Genomic DNA, 16,687 nt, shown 5'->3' with positions numbered 1-16,687 from the left:
AGAAAACAAGTGAAAATTGGGAAAAGTTATTTTTTTGACATATTTATCTTTTTTAATTTTTGTTTTTTCATTTGTTTAAGTTCATTGAATTCAAGGAAATTTCTGTCAAAATATTAAGTAAATATGAGATAAAGGAAGAGAGAGATCACTAACACTTGATAAGGGATACATTTTTCCAAAATAATTTGGAAAGTTCTAAAAAAAACTACCACAGTATTCATCAATTAAACAAAGCAGCAAACCCTGTAGAAGAAGAGTCTGATTTCTAGAGTTATATCATAGTACTCAAATATAAAATTTCCATAAGAAAACTCAAAGCATATGTAGAAAGAGGAAAACATGGCCAATTCAAAGGAACAAAATAAATATACTACTGTCCCTGAGGAAGAGTAGACAATCAGACATAGTATACAATGACTCTAAAACAACTACATTAAATATGCTCAAAGAGCCAAAGGAGAACAGAGATAAAGTACTGAAGAAACTCAGGAAAATGACATGAGAAGAAACTGAGAATATCAACAAAGAGGTAGAGATTATATAAAAGAACCTAAACAAAATTCTGGAAGTGAAAATTACAGTAACTGAAATACAAAGTTTGCCAGAGGATATCAACAGCAAATCTGAGTAGGATGAAGAAATAGTTAGAGGAAAATGAAAGTTGACTCTAAAGAGCAGCAAGAAAAAAGGAGGCAATGTGAACAGAACGTAAGAGATCTCTGGTTGACCTTTAAGTGAATTATGGGAGTGTCAGAGGAGAAGAAGGAGAGTGAGGCAGACAGGATATTTGAAGAAATAATAATAGCCAGCATCTTCCCAAATGTAATGAAGGACATGAATCTACAGATTTCAAACTTTAACACATTCCCAGTAGGAAAATCCCAAGGAGACAAGACTTAGACACATTATGATAAAACTTTTGAATGCCAAAATCAGAGAGGAAGACAAAATAGAAAGACAAAAGTGACTCACTACATATAATAGATCCTCAATAGGATTATCAGTTAATCTCTCATTCAAAATCTTGGAGACCAAAAGGCAATGGGGTGATATATATCTAAAGAACTAAAAAAAACTGCCAACAAATAACTACATCTGGCAAAACTGACCTTCAAAGTGAGGGAAAAAAAGTAAGACATTCCAAGAAAAACAAAACCAGAGGGAGGTCATTATCACTAGACCTTCCCTATAAGAAATGATAATGGAGTCCAGGTTGAAATAAAATGGTACAGAACAGTATTTAAAAGACACAACAAAGATTTATAATAAAAATAAATACATTGGTAAATATAAAAGCCAGTACTATTGCCTTCAAAAGTGAGGGAAAAAATAAGACATTCCAAGAAAAACAAAACCAGAGGGAGGTCATTACCACTAGACCTTCCCTATAAGAAATGATAATGGAGTCCAGGTTGAAAGAAAATGGTACAGAACAGTATTTAAAAGACACAACAAAGATTTATAATAAAAATAAAAACATTGATAAATATAAAAGCCAGTACTATTGGAATTTCAGTTTGTAACTCCAATTTTTATATTTTACATGATTTAGAAGACAAAACATACACATAATTACAAAACTATGTTATTGGAAATACAACATAACATATAAGTTGTGATAATAATATCATTATCAACATATATGTAACAACAATAAGGGAAGACAGAGCTCTAAAATAGTTGAGTTTTTATGAGATTGAAATTATCAATTCAAATTAGATTGTTATAATTTTAGTCCGTTATATATGATATCAGTGGAAATAGCAAAGAAAATGTCTGTAGAATATATACTAAACAATAAATGAGAAGTGAATAAAAATATGTCATCATAAAACAACAAAACAAAAAAGAAGGGAATGATGGAGAAAATGAGGGACAAAAATGTTATAAAACATACAGACAACAAATAGAAAAATGGCAGAAATAAGGCATTTTTTATCAAGAATTTCATTAAGTGCAAGTGGATTAAATTCTCAAATGAAAAGATAGAGATTGGTAGAATGGATTAAAAAGCATGATCAAGAACTCAGGATGAATTTAAGATGCAGATTCAATGATTAAAAAATAGCATATCTGAAATGAAACATAAAATGGAGGTATTTAAAAGCATATTAGATGTAGTGGAAGAGACAGTAAATGGTATGGAAATCACAGAAGAGGAATATAAAGAAGCTGAGGCACAGGGAGAAAAATGGATCTCTAAGAATGAAAGAATATTGAGAGAACCATGGGACAAATACAAAGAGAACAATATTCACATAATAGGGGTACCAGAATAAGAAGAAAGAGAAAAAGTGAAAGAAAGTGTCATTGAGAAAGTAATTGCTGAAAACTTCTCCAATCTGGGGAAGGAGATAGTCTCTCAGGTCATGGAGGTGCACAGATCTCCCAACACAAGGGACCCAAGGAAGACATCAAGACATATAATAATGAAAATGGCAAAGATCAAGGATGAAGACAGACTTTTAAAAGCAGCTAGAGAGAGAAAAAAGACCACATACAAAGGAAAACCCATCAGGCTATCATCAGATTTCTAAACAGAAACCTTACAGGCAAGACATATTTAATGCAATGAAGCAGAAGGGCCTCAAAATAGGAACACTCTACATGGCAAGGTTATCATTTGAATTTGAAGGAGGGATTGAACAATTTTCAGATGAGCAAAAGTTGAGGGAATTTACTTCCCACAAACCACCTCTACAGTGCATTTTGGAGGGACTGCTATACATGGAAGTATTCCTAAGGATAAATACCTGTCAACAGGGGAAACAAAACCATAGCAAAATATAAAAATTAATTATTAAGCAAATGCAAAATCAAATCAACTATCCCCAAAGTAAATAAAGGATAGACAAAGAGTACAGAATATGATACCCAACATATAATGAAAGGAGGAGGAATAAAAAGAAGGGGAAAAAAGAACCCTTAGGTTGTGTTTGTAATAGCATTCTAAGTGAGTTAAATTAGTCTGTTAGATAGTAAGGGAATTACCCTTGAACGCTTGGTAACCATGAATCTAAAGCTTGCAGTGGCAATAAGTACATACCTATCAATAATCATGCTAAATGTCAATGGTCTGAATGCACCAATCAAAAGATATAAAGTCACTGAAAGGATAAAAAGACAAGACCTGTCTATAAGCTTCCTACAAGAGACTCACTTTAAACCCAAAGACATACATTGACTGAAATTAAAGGGATGGAAAAAGGTATTTCATGCAACTAATAGGGAGAAAAAAGAAGGAGTTGTAGTACTTATATCAGACAAAACAGTCTTCAAAACGAAGAAAGTAACAAGAGACAAAGAAGGACATTACATAATGGTCAAGGGGACAGCCCAACAACAGGATATAATGATTATAAATATCTATGCACCCAAGACAGGACCACCTACACATGTGAAACAAATGCTAACAGAATTAAAGGGGGAAATAGAATACAATGCATTCATTTTAGGAGACTTCAACACACCACTCACTCCAAAGGACAGATCAACCAGACTGAAAATAAGTAAAAAAACAGAGGAACTGAACATCGTATTAGAACAGATGGACCTAATCAACATCTGCAGAACACTCCATCAAAAAGCAACAGTATACACATTCTTCTCAAGTGCACATGGAACATTTTAAAGAATAGATCATATACTAGGCCACAAAAAGAGCATCAGTAAATTCAAAAATATTTAATTTTACTTGAGAAAAAATTATTGAAATGTTTGAAATATAACTATATATTTAAGGTGTAAAACATGTTGATTTGATACATTTATATTTTATACTGTGATTGTCAGTATAATAATAGCATCTCCATCACACCACATAATTATTTTTTGTTGTTAGAATAATTAAGATCTAGTCTTTTAGCAAGTTGTGTTAGTAAAATGCAATACTGGTGTCTATATCCACTACACTGTGCATTAGATCTCTAGAATTTATTTATTATTCATTCAAGTTTATACCTTAAATATCATTTCTCCTATTCTCCCACCTCCAGCCCCTGGTAACAACCATTTTACCCTGTTCCTTTGAATTTATTTTTATTCCACATATAAGTGATACCACACAGTATTTTTCTTACTCTCTCTGACTTAATCTCACTTAGCACAATGTCTTCAAGGTCCACCCATGTTGATGCAAATGGCAGGGTTTTCTTCTTTTTAGAAAAGTCTGACTAACACTACTTTGCTGTAGTTTTCCATTAACCTTAATCACAGGGCATGGTAATACAAATAGATGCTGCAGCTCTGGTGGGGGGAAGGGTTTTCCCAGCCCCGTGCAAGTCCCCCTATGAAAAAGATGAAGCCAAAATAAGTCAAGGTAAAGGGTAGGTTGGGTGAAAAGCTTTTTTACTTATAGTTGCTAGCCAGGCCTAGCACTGTCTGACTCCTACAGTTCTGGCTCCATCCATCTCCTCTGGCTGTGGCTCTCATTCTCCTTCCCCAACCCACCCTTCCAGGAGGAAGTCCATGGGTGGGTCCTTGGTCACTGGCAAATGCCAGACCAATTACATACCAGCAACAGAGCGGAGGAGAGAATGGCTGCTTTCTCTCAACCCCTTGCCCCAATTGATGGCAAGGCTCTTCAGCGGTAAAAAAAACATTGATACGTAAATGGACTAAAGCTTGGCAGGAGATTCTGGAAATTCTGCCATTTACCCCACAACCCACCACTCCAGAATTTTCACCTTACAATCTATGCACCCCCAATCTTCTGCAATGGCCCCTGTGCAAGAAAACTGGAGTACTGCCACCAGACTAGTAACATACAAAAACAGCATAAATTAAGATAGATAGCAATAAAATCATGACAATCTTCAAACCTGAGGATCCAGCTGGGTTCAAAGTCCTACTCAGATTAAGTCCATAGCTCACCCATTCCACAGGGGAATAGCAGCTGGACTGGTAGGGAGCTTTCTGTACACTCAGCAAGGAGCAGCTGTGGCTAGGAGGTGGGCCTGATCCATAAGGACTGTAGAAGAGAATAACCTTAAGGGCAATAAGATACATGCTTTAATGACATCAGCATAGGCAAACCCTCTCCATAAGGTAGGATGCATGCAAGGCAGTGGTCCTGTGATAGGACAGTGGCAGGAATGGTGTCTTTTGCCCTCGTCTAGCATGCCAGACCTCCACCCCTCTCCCTGTGGGAGTTATGGATGGTTCAATATGTAGGGCTATGGGAGGCACATACACTGGCCATAATGACAAAACAAAACTTCCCAGTAAATGCTCTTACCTCCCAGCCATTTTGGGTACACTACCATGATTTTGGGGGTCCACCCTGCTGTTACTCCAGGAACCCAAAGGAGGCCAGCTTTCAGCCCTTGTCCCCAAGGTGCCAGAAGGGCTAGCCATCACTGGTGCGTGTGTCAAAATATCCAGGGCCATGTCCATTCAACAGTGTCTCTAGGGTTAAATGCAGCTGGGGCTGGTAGCAGGATGTTGCTCTGCTTCCCATAACTTGGCTCTAATAGTTCCTCTTTGGTTTGCAGTTTCCTCTTTGCAGTTGTATAAGAGAGGCAGCAATGCGTGTTAGCATGTCCACAGGACTCACTGTCCCCTTCCAGGGCTTCTCATTCAAATGCCATAGCACTGTCCACAAATGTACCGACCAGCCCCATACACTATTGGTCTGACTTCAGGCCCTATTTTAACAAACTATTGTCCCTCTTTATCATGCCTGCCCCAGTAGGGTTATATGGTACATGAAATTTCCACCTTATCCGTAATTGTTGCATCCATTATTGTATTGCATGTCCAGTAAAGTGGGTGCCTTGATCACCATCAATCAGTTGTGACTAGACATAGGCTGCAAAGAGATGATTTAGGCCCCTTTTAGTTGTTTGCTGATCTGCTTGATGTTCAGGAAAAACAACCAACAGTTCTGTAGCTGTGTCCACACAAGTCATGGCATACCAATGTCATTCTGATATGGGCAGAGGACCAAATAGTCTATCTGAAATCTGACAAGGCATATCAGCTTCTTAACTTGTTGTGGCAGGACTTGGTATAAGTCCCTCTTACAACACACAAGGCACTCCCACCAGGCTCTACTTATTTCTTCAAAGGTCAATGGCAAGCTCCACTGAAAGGCTACAACCCACATTTTCTTTTGTCCTGTGTGCAAAACAAAAGCTGATGTAACTATTTGTATACATTACGGGCAGGCTTTCCTTTCAACCAATGCACCTGGGCCAATGTGTCTGCTTCATCATTCCCTGAGGATGCTAAAGGCAAATGGCCAGTCATATGATATATGGTGACTGTTTTAGTCTATCTGAGACCTATAGAAAATAGGTATTGCCACAACTCTTGCCCCCAAATGGGACAGTGACCAACCATCAAGTTGGCATGGTACCATGTTGGTAGCCACAGGATTAAGCCCTGATAGACAGCCCAGCTGTGCATGCAGACAATTACTGGGGAGGGCTCCTTGGTAATCATGAGCTATACTGCTCTCGACTCAGCCCATTGACTGCTCTTCCCCTCTATATCTTCCATCCATATTGTCTCAGCCTTAGGATGGAAAGCCATAGCCCTCCAGTTTGGGGGCTGCTCATGACTGGAGCCATCTGTATACCAAGCATCTTCACGTGTTGGGACTCTTCCCTCCCTGTAAGGGCTCTCTGTCACTAATGGCTCTAAAGCAAGTTCTTCCTGCTTTCCCCTGGTGTATGTCACTGGCCACAATAAACACTGGAGTTCTCCACTTAAGGGGCTAGTGGGGAAGGCACTACACTGCTGTAAATATTTGCCCCATTTGGCCTGTGTGGGCATCTATGTCATGCCACTCTGATGCCTTTGGCTTCAGTCCCACACCCAACCCATAATGGGATAGGTGGTTATTACCTTGGTTGGAGCTGTTCCAGTGATGGACTCCTAAGCCAGCAAGGCATGGTACAGAGCAGCCAGTCGCTGCTCTATCAAGGTGTACCAGACCTTTGCTCCTTTGCATAGTTGGGACCAAAATCCAGTAGGTTGATAGGTCCAATCAAGGTGCCAGAGGCCCCATCCATAACCATCTTCAGAACATGAACATCTAGCTCACAGGGCCTTTTTCTTTCACTGCCCTTGCTTTTATCAGATCAACCCACGTCTGGGTCCTTGAGACCTTCTCAGGGCCATTTGAAACTCTTCTTTCAGTTGCAGACTGTATTTCCTTCTGTGCTCTTATTATTTCAACCTCACCAAGGTCTGCTATAGTACAAGTAACCACATTTAAGGGTTGCCCTACATGGGGAGAAAGAATAGTCACTAGAGACGCAGAGAGCAATGGGGGAGTTATATGGAGCACCAGATTTCTCACCCCCGTGGTGAACAACTCCTCCTTCAGCCCCACACTCTCATCTTCCCGCAGTTCCTCTTACCCTGATGTCCCCTCTGTTATCTCTGGGACTGAAGGCACCGGCCCTTTCTTCATCTCCCCCAAGGCCTTTTGCAGCTTGCATTTTTTTTCTTCCTCCTTCTGTACAGCTAGTATGTCTCCCAGAAGTGCGACCTCAATTTTCAATAGGGTTCATTCCCTTTTCAGAGCATCCCACAACCTGTCTTCATGTTCTGTTAATTGACACTGAAGTGCATCTCTCTCCTTGGTAATGCTTTCCAATTCCATGAGAAATAACTACCCAATATTTCCTGCTGCCCCATGGCCACTCAATTCCACTAAGGGGTCCCCTATTTTGCAGAGGGCCAACTCCACTGCCTCCAGTGTCCCTTCCTTTCCCCAGTTCTGGGGAGGGGCCCACTCTTCTAGGAGGCACTTTACCCCAAAGCAAATCCCCACTGGGGAATCCTGGAAGAATCCCCACCACCCACAGGGGGATCCCCAGGTGAAGTCACACCGTCCACAGAAGGGGTTCCCAGGTGTCTCCCCACCACCCACAGGGGGTCCAAGTGTATTTCCTCACCATTTTCCCGCCCAAACACTACACCCATGAAGACAGATTTCAGGTTCACCGGATTCTGCTGAGTACGCCAGATGTAGCTTTGTGAGGGAAGTATGTTCCCAGACAGGGATGGGTCCCTTATAAAACTGATGAAACCACAAAAAGTCAAGGGAAATGGTAGGTTTAGAGAAAGGCTTTATTTCTTAGAGTTGCTAGCCAGGCCTGGCACTGTCTGACTCCTACAGCCATGGCTCATATTTTCCTTCCCCTGCCTGACCCTTCTGGCAGGAACTCCATGGGCAAGTCCTTGGTGAATGGCAAATGCCAGACCGATTACATATCAGCAACAGAGAGGAGGAGAGAATGGCTGCTTTCTCTCCACAGCTTGCCCCAATTGACTACAAGTCTCTGAAGTTGGATACACCATTGATATGTAAATGAACTAAGACTAGGCGGGAGATTCTGGAAATTCCCCACAGACGCTTTGAGATATCTCTTGTATTCTTGTATTCTAAATGTATTTTTCCTTGTCTCTATTGTGGAGCAGTAGCCCAATTTACCCTCAGTGGACAGGATCAATCACCCCAGCCAACATCACAATTCCTTTTTTTTTTGCCTATTGATTCAGAGGCATATGGAGTACATACAAAATAAGATGTGACTATATATATATATTCACAAATATATCACATTTTATCACATTCTCTTGATCAGTTCTTCACTTGATGGACACTTAGATTTATTTCCATATCTTGGCTACTATGAATAATGCTGCAGTGAACATGAGAGTGCACATATCTCATTGAGATACTGATTTATTTTCCTTCAGATATTACCCAGAAGTGGGATTGATGGATATTATGATAGTTCTATTTTCAATTTTTTGAGGAAATTCCATACTGTTATCCATAACCACTATATCAATTTACATTTCCACCAGCAGAGTATAAAGGTTCCCTTTTCTGCACATCACCACCAAAAGTAATCTTTTTGATAGTGGCATCTCAACATTTTGGAGGTGATATCTCATTATGGTGTTGATTTGCATTGCTCTGATTATTAGTGTTGTTGAGCACATTTTCATATACCTGTTAGACATCTGTACATCTTCTTGGAAAAGTGTCTATCCAGGCCCCTTGCCCACTTTTTATTTGTGCATTTGCTACGGGATTGTATGGATTCCTAATATATTTTGGGTAATAGCTCCTTATCAGATATATGGTTTTTAAATTTTCCCACATTCTGTAGGTTTCCTTATAATTTTGTAGGTTGTTTTTTTTTTTGCAGAAAAGTTTTAGTTTAATATAATTTGTTTATTTTTATTTAAATTGCCTGTTTTTGGTGACAAATTATAAAAATAATTGCCAAGACCAATGACAAGGACACGTTTTTTTCTATTCTATACTTTTTCCTAGAAGTTTAATAGTCTGCATTTTATGTAAGTGTAGGGTACAATTTAATTCCCTCTTTCATGTGGCTATTCAGTTTTCCCAACACAATTTACTGAAGAAACTGTTCTTTCTCTATTGTGTATTCTTGATGACTTTGTCAAAGATTAGTTGACCATAGATGTATGGGTTAAGTTCTGGGCTCTCCCTTCTGTCCTGTAGGTCTAAATGTTGTTTTGATGCCAGAGTCATACTGTTTTGATTACTATACCTGAGTGATATAATTTGAAATCATGAATTGTGAAGCTACCAGCTTTGTTCTTCTTGCTAAAGATTACTTTGACTATTCAAGGTCTTTTATGATTTTATGTGAATTTTAATATTTTTTATGGTTTCTGTGGAAAGTGAAATTGGAATTTTGATAGGGATTGCACTTAACCTGTAGGTTGTTTTGGGTGGTATTATTTTCACAATATTATATTTCCCAATCCATGAACAATGATTATTTTTCCATTTGTTTGAATTTTCTTAAATTTCTTTCAACTAGAGTATATAGATTTTAGTGTACATATCTTTAATCTCCTTGGTTAAATTTATTCCTATAAACTTTATTTTTTAAAATGTTATAAAGGAGATTGTTTCCTAAAATTATTTTTTAAATAGTATGTCATTAGTATACAGAAATACAACCAGATTTTGAATGTTTACTTTATATCCTACAACTTTAATGAATTCATTTATTTGTTCTCAAAGATTGTGGTTTAGTTTTAAAGTTTTTCCATGTGCACAATCACATCATCTGCACACAGACACAATTTCCTCCTTGATTTCTGATTTGGATCTTTTTTTTCCTAATTGCTCTAGCTTCAATTAGTATGTTGAATAGAAGTGGTAATAATGGGAACACTTATTCTGTTCCTGAAGTTTGAGAAAAAGCTCTCAGCTTTTCACCACTGAGTATGAAGTTAGCTGTGCGTGTGTCATATGTGACCTTCATTATATTGAGTACTTTCTTCTCTACCTCATTTGTTGAGAGTTTTTATCATGAAAAGGTGGCAATTTTGTGCAATGCTTTATTCACATACATTGAAGTAATCATATAAATTTATCCCTCATTCTGTTAATGGGATTCATCACACTTACTAGCTTGTGTGCATTTAACTGTCTCTGCACACTGAATATAAGCCTCACTTGATTGTATTGAAATATAATTTTAATGTGCCACTGAATCTCATTGACCAATATTTTGTTGAGGATTTGGAATCTATCTTTATCAGAGATATTGACCTGTAATTTTCATTCTTTGTAGTATTCTTTTCTTACTATGGTATTAATGTAGCACTGGCTTCATAAAATGAGTTTGAAAGTGTTCTTCCTCTCAAACTTTTTGGAAGAAATTGAGAAGTATTGACATTTATTCTTTAACAGTTTGGTAGAAACCACCTGTGAAGCCATGTGGTCCTGTACTTTTCTTTGACCATGTTTGGGTAATGATTTGATTTCCTTATAAATGTTCTGTTTATATTTTTCTATTTCTCTATGGTTCTGTATTTGTAGATTGCATTTTCTCAGGAATTTATTCATTTCTTCTAGATTATCCAAAATTTTAGCCTATAATGTTTGTAATAGTTCTTAATAAGCTTTGGATTTCTGTGTTATCAGGACTAATGGCTCCTCTTTCATTTCTGGTTTTATTTATTTTATTATTTTTCACTTGGTCTGTCTAAAGTTTTGTCAGTATTGTTTATCTTTACAAAAATCTACTCTTTAATTGGTCTTTTCTACTGTTCTTCTATCTCTCATTTATTTCTGTTTTAAACTTTGTCACTTTCTTCTGCTAACTTTTGTCATATTTTGGTTTTATTTTCTAGTTCCTTGAAGTATTATTAGGTTGTTTATTTCAGATCTTTATTTTTTCTTAACATAGATATTTATTTCAATGACATCCCACTTAGAACTACTTTTGCTTCATTTCATAAATTTTGATATGTTATGTTTCTATCTCCATTTGTTTATAGAATTTTTAAATTTATTTTCCATTTCTTCTTTGATCCATTGCTTTTCAGGAGTGTGTTACTTTGCATATATTTGTGAATATTTTTACTTTAATTGATTTCTAGTTTATACTGCTACAGTTAGAAATGAGACAATATAATTTTGTCATCTTCAATTTGTTAAGAGGATTTTTGGTGACTTAATATATATTATATAACCTGTAGACTATTCCATGTGTGCTTGAGAATACAATGCATTCTGCTACTGTTGAATATTATGGTCTGTATAAGTGTCAGGCCCTTTTGATCTATGGATTTGTTCAAATATACTAATTGCTATTGATTTTTTCTCATGATGATGTATCGACTGTTGAAAGTGGGGTATTGCAGTCTCTTACAATCTATCTATCTTCATTTATGTTAATATTTACTTTTTTGTTATGATGCTCTAATTTTAGTTAATCTATTTACAGTGTCTTAATCTTTTAATGAATACTTCTTTATCATTGTATAATTACTTTCTTTATCTTGAGACAGGTTTCTGTTGTTATTTTATTTAAATTTTTTATTCAAGTATAGTTGACATAAAAACTTATATTAATTTTAGGTATACAAAAATGTGATTCACCAGTTACACGTACTAAATCCTCATCCCAACTACTGTAATACTATGTGTCAACATGAAAGATGTTTCAGAATCATTTGCTACATTCTCCGTACTGTACTACCATCCCCCCATGACCAACTTAAATGACTGGGAAATTTTGGACCCCTTTATCTCCTTCCCCCTTCCCATCCACTCCCTCCAACCCTTCCCCCAGGGTAACCACCAGTCACTTTTCAGTGTCTATGAGTCTAATGCTATCTTATTCACTTCATCTGTTTTGTTTTTAGATTCCACAAATAAGGGAAATCAAATCGTATATGTCTTTCTTCACCTGGCTTGTTTCATTTAGCATAATACAAATGAGGGCCATCCATGTACAAAGGGCAGGATATCCTTCTTTGTTATGGCTAAATAATATTCTGTTAAGTATATATTACCACCTCTTCTTTATCCATTCATCTACTGATGAAACACTTAGGATGCCTAAATATCTTGGCTATTGTAAATAATGCGGCAACAAACATAGGGGTGCATGTATCTTATCAAATCAGGGATTTTGTTTTCTTTAGATAAATTCATGAAGTAGAATTACTGGGTTGTATGGTATTTCTATTTTAAGTATTTTGAAGAATGCAATACTGCTTTCCACAGGGGTTTCTCCAATTTAAATTCCCAGCAACAGTATAGGAGGGTTCCCTTTTCCCAACATCTTCACCAACACTTGTTATTTCTTGTCTTTTGAATAGTGTCCATTCTAACTGGCATAAGGTGATATAACATCATGATTTTTATTTGCATTCACTGATGATTACTGATGTGGAGCATATTTTCATGTGCCTGTTGGCCATCTGTACTTCTTCTTTGGAAAAATGTCTATTCAGGCCCTTGACTCATTTTTTAAATCAAGTTACTTGGGTTTTTTTTGTTTTTTTATTTTGCTATTACTAAGGTACAATTACATGAGCAATATTATGGTTACTAGACTCCCTCTATTATCAAGTCCCCACCACCTACCCAATTACAGTCACTTTCCATTAGCGTAGTACGATACTACAGAAATACTACTTGTCTACTCTGTGTTATACATCCTTCCCTATATATCCCTCCCCCACTACATTATGTATGCTAATCATAATAACCCCTTATTCCCTTTATCCCTTCCTTCCCACCCAACTTCCACAGTTCCCTTTCCTTTGGTAACTGTTAGTCCATTTGTGGGTTCCATGAGTCTGCTGCTGTTTTGTTCCTTCAGTATTTTTTAAAATTTTATTTTGGTATCATTAATCTACAATTACATGAAGGACATTATGTTTACTAGGCTCCCCCTTCACCAACTCCGCCCCACAACCCAGTTCACAGTCACTGTCCAACAACATAGTAAGATGCTGTAAAATTACTACTTGTCTAATCTGTGTTGCACAGCCCTCCCCGTGCCCCCTTCACAATATACATGCTCATCATAATGCCCCTTTTCTTTATTTAACACCCTTATCCCTCCCTTCCCACCTGTCCTCCCCAGTCCCTTTCCCTTTGGTAACTATTAGTCCATTCTTGGGTTCTGTGCTTCTGCTGCTGTTTTGTTCCTTCAGTTTTCCTTTGTTCTTATACTCCACACATTAGTGAAATCATTTGGTATTTGTCTTTCTCCGCCTGGCTTATTTCACTGAGCATAATACCCTCTAGCTCCACCATGTTGTTGCGAAAGGTAGGGTTTTTTTTTATGGCTGAGTAATATTCCATTGTGTATATGTACCACTCTTCTTTACCCATTCATCTGCTGATGGATATTTAGGTTGCTTCCATATCTTGGCTATTGTAAATAGTGCAGTGATAAACATAGGGGTGCATCTGTCTTTTTCAAACTGGAGTGCTGCATTCTTGGGGTAAATTCCTAGAGGTGGAATTCCTGGGTAAAATGGTATTTCTATTTTGAGCATTTTGAGGAACCTCCATACTGCTTTCCACAATGGTTGAACTAATTTACATTCCCAGCAGCAGTGTAGGAGGGTTCCCCTTTCTCCACAACCTCGCCAACATTTGTTGTTGTTTGTCTTTTGGGTGGTAGCCATCCTTACTGGTGTGAGGTGATATCTCATTGTGGATTTAATTTGCATTTCTCTGATGACAAGCGATGTGGAGCATCTTTTCATGTGTCTGTTAACCATCTGTATTTCTTCTTTAAAGAACTGTCTATTCAGTTCCTCTGCCCATTTTTTAATTGGATTATTTGCTTTTTGTTTGTTGAGGGGTGTGAGCTCTTTATATGTTTTGTATGTCAACCCTTTATTGGATCTGTCATTTACGAATATATTCTCCCATACTGTAGGATACCTTTTTGTTCTATTCATGGTGTCCTTTGCTGTACAGAAGATTTTCAGCTTTATATAGTCCCATTTGTTCATTTTTGTGTTTGTTTCCCTTGCCCAGGGAGATATGCTCAAGCAGAGGTCACACATGTTTATGTCTAAGAGATTTTTGCCTATGTTTTTTTTCCTAAGAGTTTTGTGGTTTCATGACTTACATTCAAGTCTTTGATCCATTTTGAATTTACTTTTGTGTATGGGGTTAGACAGTGATCCAGTTTCATTCTCCTACAAGTAGCTGTCCAGTTTTGCCAGCACCATCTGTTGAATAGACTGTCATTTCCCCATTGTATGTCCATGGCACCTTTATTGAATATTAGTTGACCATATATGTTTGGTTTAATGTTTGGAGTCTCTATTCTGTTCCATTGGTCTGTGGCTCTATTCTTGTGCCAGTACCAAATTGTATTGTTTACTGTGGCTATGTAATAGAGCTTGAAGTTGGGGAGTGAGATCCTCTCCACTTTATTCTTCCCTCTCTGGATTGCTTTAGCTATTCAGGGCCTTTGGTGTTTCCATATGAATTTTTGAACTATTTGTTCCAGTTCATTGAAGAATGCTGTTGGCAGGTTGATAGGGATTGCATCAAATCTGTATATTGCTTTGGGCAGGATGGCCATTTAGATTATATTAATTCTTCCTAGCCAGGAGCATGGTATGAGCTCTTTAATTTCTCTTAAGAGTGTCTTATAGTTTTCAGCGTATAGGTCTTTCAAAATCATTGGTTAGGTTTATTAATAGGTATTTTATTCTTTTTGATGCTATTGTGAATGGAATTGTTTTCCTGATTTCTCTTTCCATTAGTTTATTGTTAGTGTATAGGAAAACCACAGATTTCTGTGTGTTAATTTTGTATCCCGCAATTCTGTTGAATTCTGATATTAGCTCTAGTAGTTTTGGAGTGGAGACTTTAGGGATTTTTACGTACAACATCATGTCATCTGCAAATAGTGACAGTTTTAACATCTTCTTTACCAGTATGGATTCCTTGTATTTCTTTGTTTTGTCTAATTGCCATGGCTAAGACCTCCAGTACTATGTTAATAACAGTGGGGAGAGTGGGCATCCCTGTCTTGTTCCTGATCTCAGAAGAAAAGCTTTGAGCTTCTTGCTGTTCAGTATGATGTTGGCTGTGGGTTTATCATATATAGCCTTTATTATGTTGAAGTACTTGCCCTCTATACCCGTTTTGTTGAGATTTTTTATCATGAATGGATGTTGAATTTATCGAATGCTTTTTCAGCATCTATCGAGATGATCATGTGGTTTTTGTCTTTCTTTTTGTTGATGTGGTGGATGATATTGATGGATTTTCAAATGTTGTACCATCCTTTCAACACTGGGATGAATCTGACTTGGTCATGGTGTATGATCCTTTCGATGTATTTTTGAATTCGGTTTGCTAATATTTTGTTGAGTATTTTTGCATCCACATTCATGAGGGATATTGGTCTGTAGTTTTTTTTTTGGTGGGGTCTTTGCCTGGTTTTGGTATTAGGGTGATGTTGGCTTCATAGAATGAGTTTGGGAGTATTCCCCCCTTTCTATTTTTTGGAAAACTTTAAGGAGAATGGGTATTGTGTCTTTTCTGTATGTCTGATAAAATTCTGAGGTAAATCCATCTGGCCCGGGGGTTTTGTTCTTGGGTAGTTTTTTGATTACTGCTTCAATTTTGTTGCTGGTAATTGGTCTGTTTAGATTTTCTGTTTCTTTCTGGGTCAGTCTTGGAGGGTTGTATTTTTCTAGGAAGTTGTCCATTTCTCCTAGGTTTCCCAGTTTGTTAGCATATAGATTTTCATAGTAGTCTCTAATAATTCTCTGTATTTCTGTGGGGTCTGTCGTGATTTTTCCTTTCTTGTTTCTGATTCTGTTGATTTGTGTTGACTCTTTTTTCCTCTTAATAAGTCTGGCTGGAGGCTTATCTATTTTGTTTATTTTCTCAAAGAACCAGCTCTTGGTTTCATTGATTTTTGCTATTGTTTTACTCTTCTCAATTTTATTTTTTTCTTCTCTGATCTTTATTATGTCCCACCTTCTGTTGACCTTAGGCCTCATTTGTTCTTCTTTTTCCAATTTCGATAATTGTGACATTATACCATTCATTTGGGATTGTTCTTACTTCTTTAAATATGCCTGGATTGCTATATACTTTCCTCTTTAGACTGCTTTTGCTGAGTCCCACAGTAGTTGGGTCTTTGTGTTGTTGTTGTCGTTTGTTTCCATATATTGCTGGTTCTGCATTTTGATTTGGTCATTGATCCATTGATTATTTAGGAGAGTGTTGTTAAGCCTCCATGTGTTTGTGAGCCTTTTTGCTTTCCTTGTACAATTTATTTCTAGTTTTATGCCTTTGTGGTCTGAAAAGTTGGTTGATAGGATTTCAATCTTTTGGAATTTACTGAGGCTCTTTTTGTGGCCTAGTATGTGGTCTACTCTGGAGAATGTTCCA

The sequence above is a fragment of the Manis pentadactyla genome, chromosome X (assembly GCF_030020395.1).
Source record: "Manis pentadactyla isolate mManPen7 chromosome X, mManPen7.hap1, whole genome shotgun sequence".
Classification (NCBI taxonomy): Eukaryota; Metazoa; Chordata; class Mammalia; order Pholidota; family Manidae; genus Manis; species Manis pentadactyla.
Note: the sequence above shows the minus strand (reverse complement) of the source record.